This window comes from Myotis nattereri, assembly GCF_964212035.1.
Source record: "Myotis nattereri genome assembly, chromosome: 17".
NCBI classification, from domain to species: Eukaryota; Metazoa; Chordata; class Mammalia; order Chiroptera; family Vespertilionidae; genus Myotis; species Myotis nattereri.
The window spans coordinates 18019596-18039069 of NC_138092.1; the positions used below are offsets into that span (position 1 = coordinate 18019596).

General features: G+C 37.2%; 1 protein-coding gene across 22 annotated transcripts in view; it reads left to right on the forward strand.

Annotated features, from left to right (window-relative positions):
* EMC2 (ER membrane protein complex subunit 2) overlaps positions 1-19207 on the forward strand; it is a 345419-nt gene extending 326212 nt beyond the window's left edge. For all 22 annotated transcript variants that reach the window (XR_013997055.1, XR_013997056.1, XR_013997057.1 and 19 more), the window contains one exon: positions 18641-19207. The gene's annotated coding sequence lies outside the window, so the exon portion shown is untranslated. The remainder of the gene's footprint in view (positions 1-18640) is intronic.
* The last annotated feature ends 267 nt before the right edge of the window (positions 19208-19474 follow it).

Here is a 19474-nt window from a genome sequence, read left to right on the forward strand (position 1 = left end):
ATCTGCTACAGGAGCCACTTGTAGCAGATGCAGATCCTCAGGGGATGTGAAAATCTTGCATGCTGACTCCACTCTGATATATTTAGCAAAACTATCTGTGACATCAGGTCAATTTTATCGGCTCTGAAAAGAGGTCTCATGAAGGAGAAGCAATTAAGAAAGTATGCTCAGATGCACTAGTAATTTACTCTGTAAGAAATTATAAAAATTTGATATAATCCCATTTAAATCTGAACTATAAGCAAAAATTATGCATCTTGCTCTTTGTCAATGAAGTATGGAAGCATTTTAACCAGAGGCGTATCCAAAGCTTCCTAAATTCATCCCCTAAAATGCTAGGTCCACAAAGGCGAGTGTGGCTTTCCATTAAAACCACCCACCTATCATGTAAGTTGAGGTGGAAGTTGTGGAGAAATAGTGAATAAGACATTTGTAATGATAAGGGCATGATTTTCTATTTATATTTACTGATTATCTACATACAGTATTTACATTTAGTTTTTGTCATGTAATATGATTTTTTTTTCTTTTTCTACTTTCTGTTGGATTTGTCAAGGTTTGTTTTTTCCTACTGTTGTCTTAAAACCATTTGGGAAATGAGCTATGTTATTCATATTATTTTAATGGTGATCCTTACATTTTTAACATATAAACTTCACTTACCACAGTTTAATTTTGTCTACAGTTCTACCTTCCTCCTTTAAAAAAGGACCTTATGATGCTATGAAGATAATCACCTCTTCTGTCTTGAAATTTATTGCCCATTTTCTTGTTTTTGAATTGAAAAATATCACTTATTTGCATGCTACTTAGATTTACTCAAATCTTGCTCAATTTATTGACTATCCTTGCTTTTTACATCCAGTTCCTTCATTTTCAGCTCATTATTTCTTCATGAAATATATATGCTTTAATATGTCTTCCAATAAGTGCATTGGTGTGGTAAATATCTCAATCATAGTTTGTCTGAAAATACCTTTAGCTAACTTCATTCTTGAATAATAGTTCAACATCCCATAGAACTCCATTAAATAACTATTTTTGGTTCAGCAGTTAAAAAATATCCCATTATCTTCACATCTCCATGATGCTGATAAAAAGTTGTTCTGAGGTTGAATCATCATTCTTTATAGATACTGCTTTCCTCTAGTTCCTTTGATGATGTCCTCTCTGTCTACACTATAGTGTCCACATTGACATACACCTTTATTTTAATATCTGGGGAGACAGGAATCCTGTATGAATAAAATATGATTGGGGATTAATTTTCTTTAGTTCACAAGGACTACCTCAAAATTATCCTCAGTGTTTTTACTAGGTGTATGTTTAACCTCCTCCATTTGTTTTTTTGTTTGTTTGTTTTTTTAAATATATTTTATTGATTTTTTTACAGAGAGGAAGGGAGAGAGATAGAGAGTCAGAAATATCGATGAGAGAGAAACATCGATCAGCTGCCTCCTGCACATCTCCTACTGGGGATGTGCCCGCAACCCAGGTACATGCCCTTGACTGGAATCGAACCTGGGACCTTTCAGTCCGCAGGCTGACGCTCTATCCACTGAGCCAAACCAGTTTCGGCTCCTCCATTTGTTTCTTACAGTGTAAGGTCTGTACTATAGCTGGGGAATCATTTAAAATAAAAATTTATATATGTCATGTACCTGCTTAAAACATTAAAGACTTTTCTGTGTTCCTAGAATAAAATCCAAAATCCTAAACAAGATCTGAAAGGCCCTACATCCCATCTCTCCAAACACATCCCGCACTTCCTCTCCTTTGCTCTCTAACTTTCAGCCAATTGGCCTCCTTTAGTTTTTCCTCACTTGTGCCCAGTTAACTTCTAGTCATATTTGAGTTCTCATTTTAATATTACTCCTAACATTAAGACTTAATAATTATTAACTCAATCAATCATCAATCAATACTATTTGTCAAAGTTGTTAATTAATAAATAACTCTTATTAATTAACTAAATTAATTCTTTGACTCCTTGGTATACATCAGATCTTTCTAAGACATGCTCTCTCATAACTGCCTGGGTAGATATATGACCATATGATTGTCTATCTTGTACGTTTGAGGGCAGAAATCTCTCTCTTTTGCTCACCATTATTATCTTAGACACAGCATAATTCCTATTATTTAGTAGTTATTTTAAAAGACTAATAATAAAGCAATACTTTCAAAAACTACCAGTATGTTCTTATTTATTTCTCTTACATGCATGGATGGTATCTATTGCCTATTAACCTAAGAAAATTGCTTATTAAGACTTAGCAGAATAGATAACATTTCTACCAATCTTTAAGCCCTGCTAAATTTGCAATTTATATTACCTGGAATTATGTTTTTCATGTAGCTAAGCATCACGTGTCATCCCCAAAATAGGTGAAGGTCAACAACATGATAGTTTGCCTTTGACAATGTTTCCCAAGGAGATCACAGTGCGTCTTTTTTCTTTTTCTTTTTCTTTTTTTTTTTTTACATATGTAATTCATTGTGTTAACTTTGTCTTTGCTGAGAAGTCATATAATTAAAAATTAATTATACATATATACATGAAAGAAATATGCTTTGGAAAGAAAACAAAAAACTACCGTGGGGATCAAATGCTCAGCTAATCAGGAAGCTGCCATCTAGAGAAACAATTTTCACACTCTGGTGATTGAAGTAGCCTTATATTACCAAGTGTGACAATTTTCTGTGAAGGAGCTTTTTATTAAAGATATAATTGTGCTGATATAATCCAAGCAAAACACAGCCTGGCAGATGGAAGAAAAACGGAAAGTAATTTTAATAACACTCTTACAAAATGAACTGTGACCAGCCAAAAACTTGGTTCATCATTATTCCTTTTGTAAATGATTCTTTTTTCCTCTAGTTTACACCCCTAAAAAAATTATAATTTGAAATCTCTAGCTCACCTATTAAAGAAAAAGGAAAGGAATAGCAATCTTTAGTTTCCCACTGAACAAACGTTAGTGACTCCTTTTCCCTGCCTCCAAACCTGCCCAAGGCTGCACACATGGACAATAACTGCTTTCTTGGTTTCTTCTTGTTCTTTTTTTAAATGACCAACAACTTAGGATGGCACAGCGAATACCACACAGCAATTATAATAGAGTTACTAAGTCAATTTTGTGTATGGTAACAACTGCAGGGGACATGTATGGGTGTGAGCATGAGATATATATATTAAATATACACACGCTATCTCTACTTATACACATACTTATGCACATGCATGCATACACATCCACACATACAGTATAAGCATGTGTATATATGCACATATGTATATATGTGTGAGATTCTGTATCTATATGTGTACATACCATTTATATCATTTGCCTCAAAGTATCTTTTCTCTGTAACATGTTTGTGTCAGTTGGGATTTGCATTCAGCTTTTGTGTCAGAAACAGAGTAACAGTGGCATAGACATGACAGAAGTTCATTTCTCTCTTGTATAAAGGAAGGCAAGAGGTAGGTGGTTTGGGCTGGCATGCAGCTCCATAGTCACCAGGGCCCATATTTGATATCCTTCTGCTTTAGCAATTGTAGCAGGTGTTTCCATTTTCAGTTTTCCTCATTGACCTAGATTTCTGCTTGAGCTACAGCCAATCCATCCGAGCTCCAGTGTAGAAGCAAGAGAAAGAGAGAGGGCAATGTGAGCTTCCTGGAAACTCCACCCAATGACTTTCATTTGGTTCTCATTTATGCAAGAAGGCTGGGAAGTGAAGGTTATCAGCAGGACACTCTTCCCCATTCTAATTTCTAACTCATTTTAAAAATCATCATCATTAGTAGTAGTAGTAGCAGTATTTTAAAATCCATACCTGAGGACATGCCTAGAGAGAGGAAAGCAGAGAAAGAGAAAGAACGAGAGAGAGAGAAAGAGAGAGAGAGAGAGAGAGAGAGAGAGAGAGAGAGAGAGAGAGAGAAACACACCAATGTGAGAAAGAAACATCAATTGGCTGCCCTCTGAACATGCCCCAACTGGGGATTGAACCCACAACCCAAGTATGTGCTCCAACTGGGAACTGAACCAGCAACTTCTCAGTGAACAAGATGCACGCAGGCTGGGCTAATTTCTAACTCTTAGTACTTTTATACCATTGACATTAGTTAAGGGATAAGGGTCATGTAATTGCTTTTTGATACCTTATTTATAAATGTTGCATATGGTGTAGCACCACCTTTGAAATATGTTACCTTTTGTCTCATAGTGTCTCTGCCAAATTTTCATTTCAAACTAAATAAATGTTAGCTATTATTATTGCCCAAGAAAAGGGGGCATAATTGCTAGCACTGGGGAGGTGATCAAAAAAAATTTAGTTCTATCATATTTTTTAAAGTAACAATGAAGTCATACATTGTATATAAAATTAAAAATAATTTTAAATAATCCTTTCCACATGGTGATACGTTTTTCTAGTATTATTTATTAAGTAGGTCCTCCTTTTCTCAGTCTATCATGCAACCTTTGCATAGATGAAGTTTTTATAGATGTTGGTCTTTATTCTGTTACTTTGGCCAATTTGTTTATTTCTGTGCCAATGTTGCACTCAGTATCTTATAGAGAAATTCCCCTCCACTTAACCATTTTCCTCCAGAGAGCCTTGGCTTTTCTTGGACTTTAGTTCTTTATAAAAAATAAAAAATTAGAATCAGCATCTCAAAAATCATAACCAATAATTTGAAGACCATCCCTTACTCCTAACTCCCAAAGTCTAGACTAACAGAAGGAGGTTTGCCTAATTAAACATATGGATCCAAACTTTTCTTTCTTGAGGTGACTGTTTCCCTCTTTATTCCCAGACTAGAGGCCCAGTGCACAAAATTCATGCACTGGGGGTGGGGGAAGGTTGGTCCCTCAGTCCAGCCTGCACCCTCTCCAATCCAGGACCCCTCAGGGGATGTCTAATTGCCGGTTTAGGCCTGATCCCTGGATGGGGCCTTAACTGGCAGTTGGACATCCCTCTAGCAATCCAGAACCACTGGCTCCTAACCGCTTGCCTGTCTGCCTGCCTGATCGCCCCTAATCACCTCTGCCTTCCAGCCTGATGCCCCTAATTGGCCTCCCCTGCTGGCCTAATTGCCCCTAACTGCCCTCCCCTGCTGGCCTGATCGCCCCTAACCGCCGCTGCCCTGCTGTGTGGGTCCTGGGTGCGGGTATCCGGCTCCCTCCTCCCTCCTGTCAGAGTCTGAGGTGTGCTGCAGAACCCAGAGTCAAGTCCCCGCCCACCCACGCACACCTCAAAATCACATGAGACCCAGACTTGGCCAGCCTCACCCCCATTGGGCAAGACCCAGACCTGGCCTGCCCCACCCCCATCAAGCCCCACTGGCACATCACGTACCTGGCCAGTGCTGGGCAGGGATGCAGCGTCAGTCACGTCCCTGGCCGGCGCCGGGTGAGGATGCAGCCTCCTGCTGATTGGTTGTTACGGCATGAGGGTGTGATGACCATTTGCATATTAGCCTTTTATTATTATAGAGAATTGATGGTGATATTAGCCAATCACAAACTTTCTCATGGAAGACCCTGAGCAATAGATTTCCCGCTGATCTCTAATAGAGAGTAGCATGCATCTATGAATGTCTCATGACAAAGCACTATAGATATGCAAATGAAATCAAGGAGAGAGAAGGTCCTGTGTTGTTTTATTCCCCTTGTTATATTATACATGAATTACCAAGTAGATGTAGCATGGCCCATATCTTCCTATAGCATGCTCTTTCAGTGAACATTTAGCAAGCCCATATTTTCACAGATGAACAAAAACATTGAAATATGGCAAATGGCCAACAAAGCCCCTAATGCATTTTTTTCCATTTTGCCCCTAATGCATTTTTTCCATTTTTTTTTTTTTGCTTAAAGTATTACAAAGAGTAGTACATATGTCTCCTTCTTTTTCCCCCTCTTGACATTCCCCCTGCCTCCCCTACCCCGCAGTGTCTTATGTCCATTGGTAATGCTTATATGCATGCATACAAGTCCTTCGGTTGATCTCTTACCCCCCCTTCCCGCCCCCCAACCCTCCCCAGCCTTCCCACTGTAGTTTGACAGTCTGTTCAGTGCTGCTCTGCCTCTGTATCTATTTTTGTTCATCAGTTTATAATGGTCTTTATTATCCATAAATGAGTGACATCATGTGGTATTTTTCTTTCATTGACTGGCTTATTTCACTTAGCATAATGCTCTCCAGTTCCATCCATGCTGTTGCAAATGGTAAGAATTCCTTCTTTTTTACAGCAGCATAGTATTCCATTGTGTAGATGTACCACAGTTTTCTAATCCATTCATCTGCTGATGGGCACTTAGGCTGTTTCCAGATCTTCACTATGATAAATTGTGCTGCTATGAACATAGGGGTGCATATATCCTTTCTGATTGGTGTTTCTGACTTCTTGGGATATATTCCTAGAAGTGGGATCACTGGGTCAAATGGGAGTTCCATTTTTAACTTTTTGAGGAAACTCCATACTGTCTTCCATAGTGGCAGCACCAGTCTGCAGTCCCACCAGCAGTGCACGAGTGTTCCCTTTTCTCCACATCCTCTCCAGCACTTGTCGTTTGTTGATTTGTTGATGATAGCCATTCTGACAGGTGTGAGATGATACCTCATTGTTGTTTTGATTTGCATCTCTCGCATGATTAGTGACTTTGAGCATGCTTTCATATGTCTCTTGGCTTTCTTAATGTCCTCTTTTGAAAAGTGTCTATTTAGGTCCTTTGCCCATTTTTTGATTGGATTGTTTATCTTTCTTTTGTTAAGCTGTATGAGTTCCCTATAAATGTTGGAGATTAAACCCTTATCGGTGATATCATTAGAAAATATGGTCTCCCATGAAGTGGGCTTTCTTGGTGTTTTGTTGATGGTTTCTTTTGCTATGCAGAAGCTTTTTATTTTGATGTAGTCCCATTTGTTTATTTTCTCTTTAGTTTCGAATGCCCTAGGAGCTGTATCAGTGAAGAAATTGCTTCGGCATATGTCTGAGATTTTCTTGCCTTTGGATTCCTCTAGTATTTTAATGGTTTCCCATCTTACATTTAAGTCCTTTATCCATTTTGAGTTTATTTTTGTGTATGGTGTAAGTTGGTTCCCTAATGCATTTTTAAAATAATTTGGCAATAGTTCTTGACACACTCTATCTGTTGCTTTTTCCATTTAAAGACTGGTCATATTTCCAGGTCAACACATTAAAATTAAACTCATATTTGCATAATATTAACTTCTGGGAATACTGCAATAAACAAAATAGGAAAGGTTTGTGAATGAAAGTTTAATTATCTTATATACTGTAGTATTAACAGAGTTTCTCCTGCTTCCCCCACGTGAAGTTGGTTGTCACTTCTTTTTGCCATCATCTTTTTTCTGAATTTACCTCTCCCCAGGCATGTGTCAATTGTCTTAAGAAGATTCATTCTTTCTTTCTTTCTTCCTCCCTCCCTCCCTTCCTTCCTTCCTTCCTTCCTTCCTTCCTTCCTTCCTTCCTTCCTTCCTTCTTTCCTTCCTTCCTTCCTTCTTTCCCTTCCCTTCCCTTCCTTCTTTCCCTTCCCTTGCCTTCCCTTCCCTTCCCTTCCCTTCCCTTCCCTTCCCTCCCCTTCCCTTCCCTTCCCTTCCCTTCCCTTCCCTTCCCTCCCCTTCCCTTCCCTTCCCTTTGTTCTTCTTTCTTTCTTTCTTTCTTTCTTTCTTTCTTTCTTTCTTTCTTTCTTTCTTTCCTTCCTTCCTTCCTTCCTTCCTTCCTTCCTTCTTCCTTCTTCCTTCTTTCTTTCTTTCTTTCTTTCTTTCTTTCTTTCTTTCTTTCTTTCTTTCATATTGTATTGATTTCAGAGAGGAAGGGAGAGGGAGAGAGAGATAGAAACATCAATGATGAGAGAGAATCATTGATCGGCTGCCTCCTGCACGCCCCCTACTGGGGATTGAGTCCACAATCCAGGCATGGCATGTGCCCTGACCAGGAATCAACACATGACATCCTAGTTCATAGGTCAACACTAAACCATTGAACCACACCAGCCAGACACGATTCTTATTTCTATCCTTCAATGATCATTTCATTCATCACCTTTCTGAAGCCTCCTTGTTTCTTCTTTCTCCATTGAGCTTTGAAAATTAATTTCTTTTTTTTTAATATATTTTATTGATTTTTTACAGAGAGGAAGGGAGAGAGATAGAGAGTTAGAAACATCGATGAGAGAGAAACATCGATCAGCTGCCTCCTGCACATTCCCTACTGGGGATGTGCCCGCAACCCAGGTACATGCCCTTGACCAGAATCGAACCTGGGACCTTTCAGTCCGCAGGCCGACGCTCTATCCACTGAGCCAAACCGGTTTCGGCGAAAATTAATTTCTTTACCATGCCATACATTTTCCCAAATCTGTTTCTACAGCTAGTTGGGTTTATCAGGTTTTTTTTGAAGACTCTATAATAATTTCATCATTCTTCTTTGTATCTCAGTTTCTTGCCTAATGCAAGAAACATTGGAATACATAAGTAAGTGTTAAATGAATGAATTCTCTCAAGTTTTTATCAATCACCTCCATGGAGAGGCCTCTAAAACCATATTCCTACTATTTTAAGTAACATTTAGACATTTCTATTTAGATGTCATTTTATCTCCAAATACCCAATATTCTGAAAACTGAATTCATCTTTTTTCAGCATTGCCCTTTCCTTATCCAGATTCCTTTCTTGACTCCTTACAATGTTTAACCATCATTGTTTTGAGTCCATCTAACCTCATTGACTATGTTAGCTCTCACTTTATATCTTGTCAGTCATCAACTTCTATCAATGAGATTTTTTTCTAATATTTCCCATGACCATCCCTTTCTTTTCGCGAATTAACAGCCAGATTGAAGGTCTGCACCTTATCAGGGCCAGCCTATCACTATAGACACTTAACAAGATGACTCATGGACACTTAAAGGATGCTTATTAATATGTCCATGTGAGAACAGTAAATTATATGTTCACCATCCTTTCTGGAAGGATGCAAAGTTGCATGAAGGGATTCATGGTCCACATGCTTCAGTTGTCACATGTCAAGAGCTGGAGAACTTAAGCAAGTTGGGTTCACTGGTGATGTTTTTACCATGAGGCTTGTTTCAGAGGAAGTTATAAAAGTTCATTTTCAGGGACATCATTAGTAAAGCTGGATATTGGAGTTGTCTCTCTGACCTCATTTATTTACCCATTTATCCCCTTGAAGAGCCTCCCTCATCCTCTCATGCCCACTGAACCACCACTCTCCGGACATATATCCCTTTAGTTCTCACTGTCCTGGAGTATTGTTTAAAGCTCAAGACATCCCAATTTACCACTGAATCCTATCCTCTTAGGTTAGTAATTCTATAAGAATATAACTAATCAGATTCACTCATTCATTAATTCTATAAATATTTAGTGACAGATTTTCAGCCTCTCCCTATCTTCACAACCTTGACAGTTTTGAGGACTACTGATCAAACATTTGTAAAATGTCCCTAAATTCAGGTTAGTCTGATAATTTTCTCATGATTATGCTGATGCGTTTGGCTTTTCAAGGAATGTCACAGAGGTGAAGTGTCTCCTTACATGATGTCAGGGGATACATGATATCCATATGACACCAGTAAAAACAAAACAAAACAAAAACATACGACACTAGTGTTAATTTTAACCTTCATCATTTGGCTACAGTGGTGTCTGCAGGATGCTCCACTGGAAAGTTACTATTTTTTATTTATTATACATACAAAACCCTAGAGACTCCATCAAAAAGCTACTAGACTTAATACATGAATTTGGCAATGTAGCAGGATACAAAATTAACCCCAAGAAATCTGAGGCATTTCTATACACCAATAGTGAACTTTCAGAAAGAGAGATTATAAAAACAATCCCGTTTACCATCGCACCAAAAAAACTAAGCTACCTAGGAATAAACTTAACTAAAGAGGTAAAAGACCTCTACTCAGAAAACTACAGGACGTTGAAAAAAGATATAGAGGAAGACATAAACAGATGGAAGAACATACCGTGTTCATGGATTGGTAGAATCAACATCATTAAAATGTCCATACTACCCAAAGCAATCTATAAATTCAATGCACTTCCCATTAAAATACCAACGGCATACTTCAGAGATCTAGAACGAACTCTCCAAAAATTCATCTGGAATAAAAAAAGACCCCGAATAGCTGCAGCAATCCTGAAAAAGAACAAAGTAGGTGGGATCTCAATACCAGATATCAAGTTGTATTACAAAGCCACTGTTCTCAAAACTGCCTGGTACTGGCACAAGAATAGGCATATAGATCAATGGAATAGAATAGAGAGCCCAGAAATCGGCCCGAACCAATATGCTCAATTAATATTTGACAAAGGAGGCAAGAACATACAATGGAGCCAAGATAGTCTCTTCAATAAATGGTGTTGGGAAAATTGGACAGATATATGCAAGAAAATGAAACTAGACCACCAACTTACACCATACACAAAAATAAACTCAAAATGGATAAAGGACTTAAATGTACGACAGGAAACCATAACAATTCTAGAAGAATCCAAAGGCAACAAAATCTCAGACATATGCCAAAGCAATTTCTTCACTGATACAGCTCCTAGGGCACTTGAAACTAAAGAGAAAATGAACAAATGGGACTACATCAAAATAAAAAGCTTCTGCACAGCAAAAGAAACCATCAACAAAACAACGAGAAAACCCACTGTGTGGGAAAACATATTTGCCAATGTCATATCTGATTAGGGCCTAATCTCCAAAATCTATAGGGAACTCATACAACTTAACAAAAGGAAGATAAACAATCCAATCAGAAAATGGGCAAAGGACCTAAATAGACACCTTTCAAAAGAGGACATTCAGAAAGCCAAGAGACATATGAAAACATGCTCAAAGTCACTAATCATCCGAGAGATGCAAATCAAAACAACAATGAGGTACCATCTCACACCTGTCAGACTGGCTATCATCAACAAATCAACAAACGACAAGTGCTGGAGAGGATGTGGAGAAAAAGGAACACTTGTGCACTGCTGGTGGGAATGCAGACTGGTGCAGCCACTATGGAAGACAGTATGGAGTTTCCTTAAAAAACTGAAAATGGAACTCCCATTTGACCCTGTGATCCCACTTCTAGGAATATATCCCAAGAAACCAGAAACACCAATCAGAAAAGATATATGCACCCCTATGTTCATAGCAGCACAATTCACCATAGCTAAGATCTGGAAACAGCCTAAGTGCCCATCAGTAGATGAATGGATTAGAAAACTGTGGTACATCTACACGATGGAATACTATGCTGCTCTAAAAAGGAAGGAACTCTTACCATTTGCAACGTCATGGATGGAACTGGAGAGCATTATGCTAAGTGAAATAAGCCAGTCAATGAAGGAAAAATACCACATGATCTCACTCATTCATGGATAATAGAGACCATTATAAACTTTTGAACAATAATAGATTCAGAGGCAGAGCTGCCTCAAACAGATTGTCAAACTGCAGTGGGAAGGCCGGGGAGGGTTGGGGGGCAGGAGGTAGGGGGGTAAGAGATCAACTAAAGGACTTGTATGCATGCGTATAAGCATAACCAATGGACATAAGACACTGGGGGATAGGGGAGGCTGGGGGACTGTCTAGGGCGGGGGGATAAAATGGACACATATGTAATACCCTTTGTAATACTTTAAGCAATAAAAAAATTAAAAAAAAAAAGAAAGTTACTATTTTTTTTCCTTTTCATATACTATCAGGAATGCATTTTTATCTCAAAAGACTCTTGTTTTCTAATAAACTTTATTTACTTTTCTCTTTATAATTCTCTAAAACATAGCACCTTCTTCCAGGAAAAATGGAAAAGCAAGCTATTTTGAATTTCTTCCTGGAATCTAACAATCCAAAATAATCCTTTCAACAAATATTTTTAAAATATAACTCAACCCAGTGCTGACAGTTTCATATAAAACATTTATATCAATACCATGACTCATAGTTGTGATGCATTTGAACTACTCTTGTCATTGACTAACTGGGTTTCATTGATTGAACTTATAAAAACTCACTTAGAAGGATAGTTTTTATGACATTGATCAATCAAGAAAGCACTCAGAAACAGCCCCTTTTATACAGAAAAGCTTGTGTAATATATTTATGTAAAGTTTTTCAAAAGTCCCAACAAAAAGAAATACAACTGAAATATATATGATGAATTCTGATTTAGTTCAGTCAGAGGAAAATCTATATATATATAAAAGCTTAAGCAACCAGCCAACCGGCCTAGCTATGACATTCACTGACCACTAGGGTGCAAATGCTCAATGCAGGAGTGGAAACCACAGGCATGGAAACATGGAATAGACTGATGATTCTCAGAAGGACAAGGGGGAGGGAGGAAGGCGGGAAGAGATTAACCAAAGATTTTATATGCATACTAGAGTCTGGGTGCACAGATCCGTGCACCAGTGGGGTCCCTCAGCCTGGCCTGTGCCCTCTCACAATCCAGGATCCCTTGGGGGATGTCGGACTACTGGTTTCAACCTGATCCCTGCAGGCCAGGCTGAGGGACCCCACCAGGGCACGAATTGTGCACTGGGCCTCTAATATTAATATAAAAGCATAATTCTACTTAAACTTATACAGACGCCCCCCCCCCCCCAAAAATGAAAAAGGTATACATACTTTGAATAATGGTTAATTCCAATGGGTTAAATCTGAAAAGATAGAAACAGCAATTGAGCTATCAGCTATAAAGTACGTATGCATTCTTTTGGGCACCTTAGATATTGCCCCCAAAATTTCCTCTTGTCAGTTAAAACATGTATATACAATAAAGCATTACCTGTGACACTTTTTTTACTTTGAAAAATCTAATTTTATTTTGTGAATCAAAAAGAAGTGTGCTGTATTCATGTTAAATTCAGAATGTTTAACATTCCACTGATCTAAAAATACTTTCCTTATATTGTGAACAGTGCCCAGAACTGTGTAAAAGTTAACATCCAATAGCACATTTTAAAGAAAAAGTTTAAACATGGGACTTATTTCTAAGAAACTCTTCTCAAAGCTCAAGGTATTGGCAATTCTAATTTTAAAAGAAAAGAATTTTAAGCATTTTTGGACATTTAAATGACAATGGTTTAAGAGTTAAAAACCAGAAAAAAATTAATTTTAGAAACTTATCAGACACAATATTTAACACAATTAAATAAACACAATTAAACACAATACTTCCCCCACTCCCAAAATTACTAAATGCTGATTTCACCTTAGAATCAGAAAATTGTAAAATGGAATTTTAAAGTTATACTATCCACATATATACATATATATATACACACATATAAAATTATATATATATACACACACATATAAATACACTATTTATATATCATGTTTGCTAGCAGATTATGAAATTAAAACTAAATTCTACATTCAAAGGACAGAAGATAAATGTTTTCATTGTTTTATTTAAGAGCCATCCCATTTTTTGTTGTTTTCTACCCCCATATTATAAAATCATAACCAAAAGACCAAGAGTCAATCAATCCATTTACCTGAAATGAACAGCTAGTAGGTATTGGTCTTCACTGTGTCCCTTAGAAAGTCCAGTACTCAAAAGGACATGATTTAGGAACACTTTAAAATCCCAAAGTACTCTGACATCCAGGTCAATAAAAGCTAGTAGATGTTATTCATAGGCTATTCGCATGTACTGAACATGTCCAGCATGCAGGCAAACTTATTTGTTCAAAATGAGGTAAAAGAGAGAAAAAATACTTAATATTAACAGATGCTGCACAATAAAAACTAACCTTCTATTGCTGCTTATTTCATAAACACTGACTTTTCCGTTTTCTCACAAAAGACACTCCAAAGCCAATAATTTCCCCAATGTCACCTGTGACATATTTTTAAAGTTAAGGTGTTTATCTCTCCCCTCCTCTCTGATGGTTCTCCAGGTTTGTCAGCATGTTCAGCTGAGCTGTATCTGTGCACTTCCTGGACCGCTGAAGCTGAGTAGAGCATCTGCAATGGCTCACACCTGAGAGAAACAAGGGCAAATAATTGGATTGTGAAGTTTATACTCATAGCATTAGACTTGTCACTGACCTTACATTTTGATGAGATCCTCAGAAAACTATAGATCCCTGTCCTCCTGTATCTATAGAATATTTGTGTAGTTGTCACAACCAACTGTGATGGTTGAAATTTGAAACCTAGAGTACACGTTAAGAGTGCCGAACAGACATCAGCTTATGACTAAGTGGCATTTACTGCTGGAATTCAGGCAGGTCTGGTGACAGACTTTCAAGAGCCTGTTTCATCCCGAGTTCTTTTAGGCACTGAGGTGCAAGGCAGCACTTTGATGCTCATGAGATAGAGTTCACCTAACAAAGCAGCAGTACATCCTTTCAGCTTTTGTGGGTAATAAAGTGTTTCCCTTGGGTCTGCTGGATCTGTAGTCTGGAACAGGGTGTCCGTTGGCACTAAGGAGGTTCCAAGACATCAGCTGTGGTGGTGGAGGCATTGACAATGCCCAGCTGTGGGGGCATCAGCTAGTGACCCCGGTGGCACCTTAATGTTCTGGATATGCTACTGTGGGGTAAGTGCTAGACTGTGGCCAGAAGAGGTCTCAGCAATACAGTGGTAGAGGCCGAAGAAGAGGGATGCATTGAAGTTCATGTGATTCTAAAGCCAGTATTTCTTTGTTGCCATGCTATGATGCTGCTTAGCTTGCTCAAAAGGGACCATACAAACCTTTGGGCTTACTGTTAAGAATCGTACATAACCCAGCTGGCATGGCTCAGTGGTAGAACATCGACCTATGAACCAGGAAGTCATGGTTCGATTCCAGGTCAGGGCACAGGCCCGGGTTGCAGGCTCGACCCCTAGTGTGAGGCGAGCAGGAGGCAGATGATCAATGATTCTTTTATCATTGATGTTTCTATCTCTCTCTCCCTCTCCCTTCTTCTCTCTGAAATCAATAAAAACATTTTTTTAAAAAGAATAGGACGACACATGCCAACACCAGCAAAACTGGAATAAATGTTTAAAAGTACAGACATGAAGAACTTGATAATCATCCACTGGTCTCTTTAACCACAATATTCAGTTCCTAAATTGTTAAATGGCAACAAATGAAATAATGTATCTCATAATATGCATTAATTTTATTGTTGCTTTTTTCCCTTGCTGATAGGACCATTTGTCTTCAAAAACATTTAGAGCAATACATGAAGTGGCCACATGGTGTCAGGAGCTACCAACTGTTCTAAAAAAAGAACCAGATTTTCACCCTGGAAAAGAAATATAAAACATTTTTAAATAGGTTGCCTTCTTAATTTTTTCCAACTTTGATGTTTTGGCCATTCATCATTTTAATACAATTCCCAACAATTTGGCTCAAGAACCTCATAATTTAAACTGTTCTGAATTTATTAATATTAAAATGATTAATGAATCTCCACTGCTTGTTAATTTAAAAGTTGTGTTGATCTGTTTGTGGAGTTTAGCTGTAACAAGTAACCACTCTGGAAAGACTTGGGCATATGTCCTCCTCTATACCATGAGGGAGTGAGGTATAACAGAAAGAGAAGGAGTTTTGGAGTCAAGCAGCCCTAATCTGTATGGTCTTAGATAAATAACTTGATTTTCTATGTCCTCATCTGACAAACAAGTATAATAATGACCACCTTACTAGAATTACTATGTTGATTACTCACAAAAACTGCAAGGATGTCCTTCTTCTCCATACTGTCCACCTGGTGTCTAACACAGAGTGTGACCTTAGCAAATTACACTGGTTATTATTTTATAGCGAGCTAGATATTATGTAAATATACCTGCTTGGACATTCTATGGTTCAAGTATCTAGAATTTTCTAGGATTTTCTTCAGTCCTATTCAATAAGGAATGAATATCTATTAATAACATGCTAATTTCACTGCATTATTTCAGAGTTCAAAATAATTTTTAAATATTAGGAATCAAATAATCTGTAGTGCCCTTTCACTGATACAGTATAATATATTAATATTGGGGATTATTTAGAGAATTTTTTGACCCATTTTTTTTCTTGTTTGTAACCATTAGCATCCAAACTGGGAACACATAGAGGGAAGCTCTTCCAGAGATGGGGGAAAGAATCTTGAATGGTGGCTTGAATGGTTCCTATAGACAATACAAGGGTAGGTAGAATCAGGCAACAAAATAAAAGTGAGGGCAGGGGGATAACTAATAAAACTTAAAATCTCAAGAGGCAGGCATTACCTCTACAAGATGGCAAGTCTTTGGCAGGGAAAATGGCCACTCTCGCTTATCTCTCTTCTCTTCTGCAGTTTCAACCTCAACTTCACCAACTTATAAACATCATCAAGTTTCTATCATAATAAAAACACGAAACAACCAAATGCCTAAATTTCATGTTCCCTTTTTTTTAAAAAAAAAAGAGCAGGGAGCTCTCCTCGGAGCCTGTGTGCCCTTCCAATACTGCCATGCCTCCTCTAAGCCACAGCAAACCGCTCTGATAGGTTGATCTGCATCCACTATTTCCACTTCCTTACTTCTGTGACCGCTAATTGGCAACAATCCGGCCTTGGCTCTCACTGCTTCAATAAATACACTTTGGCACACGTCCCCGTGGCATTCCACTTGTCACATTCATTGACTGTGCTTTGCATTGCATCTTACTTGACCTCATTAGCATTTGGCGCTCTTGAACACTTCCTTTGCAGAGCTCTCACCTCTCTCCCCCAGGACACCATTTCTCCTAGTTTCTTTCTACATTTTCTTCCTCATTTACTTTATGTGTTCTTCTTTTTGGAATAAAGATGATGATGAGTAACAGTTCATCACAACGCAATAAAATATGATGCCTGTCCTTTCGTGCCTTAGCAAGCAACTCATGCGCCCAAACAAAGAAAACCACATTTTTGTGACCTCTCTCCTCTGCCTCATCCCCTATAACCAAATCACCAAATTGTTTTCACTGTGAATGTGGAGGATGGGACTTAGCATTTTGTTTAGTGTCATCAGGCACCCAAGACCTCTTCATCTTTGTGACCTTCAACCCTGCCTCATGGTCACAAAATGAGTATCGAACCTCCAGGCCATGTGTGTCCAGTCCAGGCAAAAAGATGGGAGAAGGGAGAAGGGACGGGCTTTCCTAAGTGAGCTTTGTCCTTGTGAACAAGAAAGGGAAGCCCTTTATAGGGACTCTACCTCACCAACCAGAATATCATCATATGGATGCCTGCAATTGTAAAGGAGGCTGATATGTTAACCATGTAATTAACAGGCATGTTGCTGCCTTAAAAAACAGGAGTTCTATTAGGAAGAAGGAAGTATGAAAACAATGTCATGGGTTACAAACAGTGATTGCCACACACACACAAAAAAAATAAAAATAAATAAATAAAAGAGTATATGTGTTTCAATCCGAAAGGTACTTTTCTTAATCCTAAAGGTACTTTTCTCAATCTGGTCTTAAATTGCAGTATTTTTATGTTCACTATAAATACTCTGTAATTTTTCCTTTGTTTTTATCATTACTGAGAATGTAACAAGGTACAGAATAGAATGCTTGTTATGCAAAATCACATGTAAGAAAAAGGTAGGGTGAAACATTTATCATCTTTGCTTATATTTGCAAAGGGAATCTTTGGAAGGATTAATAGATCAGAAACAAAAAAAAGTGTTTATTTGTTGGGTCAGAGTTTGGAACAGGGTGATTAGCCAAGAGGTATTAATAAGTCTTCTCACTATATGCCATTTTTCTTTTAATTTTTTAAATATATGTATTTACCATGTGTATTACATACTGAAAAATTAATAATAAAATAAGTATGCTTTCCCCAAATAACTAAATAAAATGTAAAAATTAAAAGTATGCTTCTGTATTGATCTTATTAACATTTCTTTGCAACATAGCCACTTAATTCTTTTAACCACTCAAAGTATAGTTGAGCTCTTTTTTCTTTTACAACTTAATGAGCCATATAATTTTCCATCTAAATAAAAACTTGATGGAAGCTAATGTAATTACTTATTTATTTTCTATACTAACACAAAAACAAATCCAATAACAGTACTTAAACTATGCAATGAGTGATATTGATGTTATAGTGTTTTTTTGGCAACCATCCTTTGAATGCATTCCACAAACATTGAACTACCAAATTACTTTGTTCTTGAATCAACAGTAGTAATTCCTCATTCTGTTGTGATTATGTCAGATTTCACATTAAATACTATGTTCCAATATTTTAGGTTCATTTTTTAATTTAAAACTATAACTGAAAGTTTTTACCTGATAGCAGCTTTTACCTAATAGCCCCTCACATAAAGAATTGTGGAAGCTAGTTCTATCCTTATAAATATTTATATCCGAAGTCATATATTAAAAATCTTTTAGCCACTGTGGTAACACTATTAGTGATCACTAATGGGTTTTTTCCTCTTCTTCCTGGAGAAGCAGCCATACAACCGTTTTTAACATTTCTTTTTATTAAGTATGACCATTTGACTGAATTTTGGCTAATGCAATGAGAGGTCGATGATGCTGCTACTTTTAGGCCTGGCTCATAAAAACCTCTCACTTATCATTTTCATTCTTTTGTCTGATAGAGTGAAGAGGATTTCCTGGACTTAGAAGACAGGGATGAACAGACTGGAAACCAACTGGATTACTGAATGACTACATGGAGAAGAATCTACCCACTTTCCTTTCAACAACATACATTGGGCTTACTAAGTATTCAATATTTATGGCATTAAGACATTGACAATTTATAATTATTATGAGAATTAGTCCACCTGGCTAATAGAGACAACCATCTGGTACATCTGAAATTATTTAAAGGGATTGTTAAATATACAAGTTCACAAGTTCCTGCAATTTTTCCTTCAAAATAGACTAAAAAAATTAAAATCCAGAAAATATTATTGTAATCTATTTTTTAAAATCAGCATTTAAAGTGATTTTTAAAATTTGAGGTATGGTTACAATTAGCAAAATGTTATAGGCCAAAGAGAACATATAGTATGTTTGATTAAAGCACTCAGTTTTAGGTGTCAAATTCAAGATTAACTTCAGTGAAAATTTTGCCCTATGAGTATGTTTCATCTTTTCTTTTTTTCTGGCTTGTTAACATTTTTCTCCACATTATATCTATTTTCTCACTAACTTGACATAACAAAATATTTAAGTAAATATTACAGACCATTTCCAAATCTTAATTTAACATGATTACTCTTTTTATTAATTATCTTAAGTTCTGGCTTTAGGATGATTATATAGAAGAGAATATAAAATGAAGCTCATATGGAAAGCATAGAGTAAACTTTGTTCTTTTGCTTTTATTCCCTTTATTAATATTATCTAGTATTTAAAAAATCATTTGGTCTAAAAAGAAAAACTATTCTCTGAGCCACATAAAGGAGGAGCGATTAGTAAAAAGT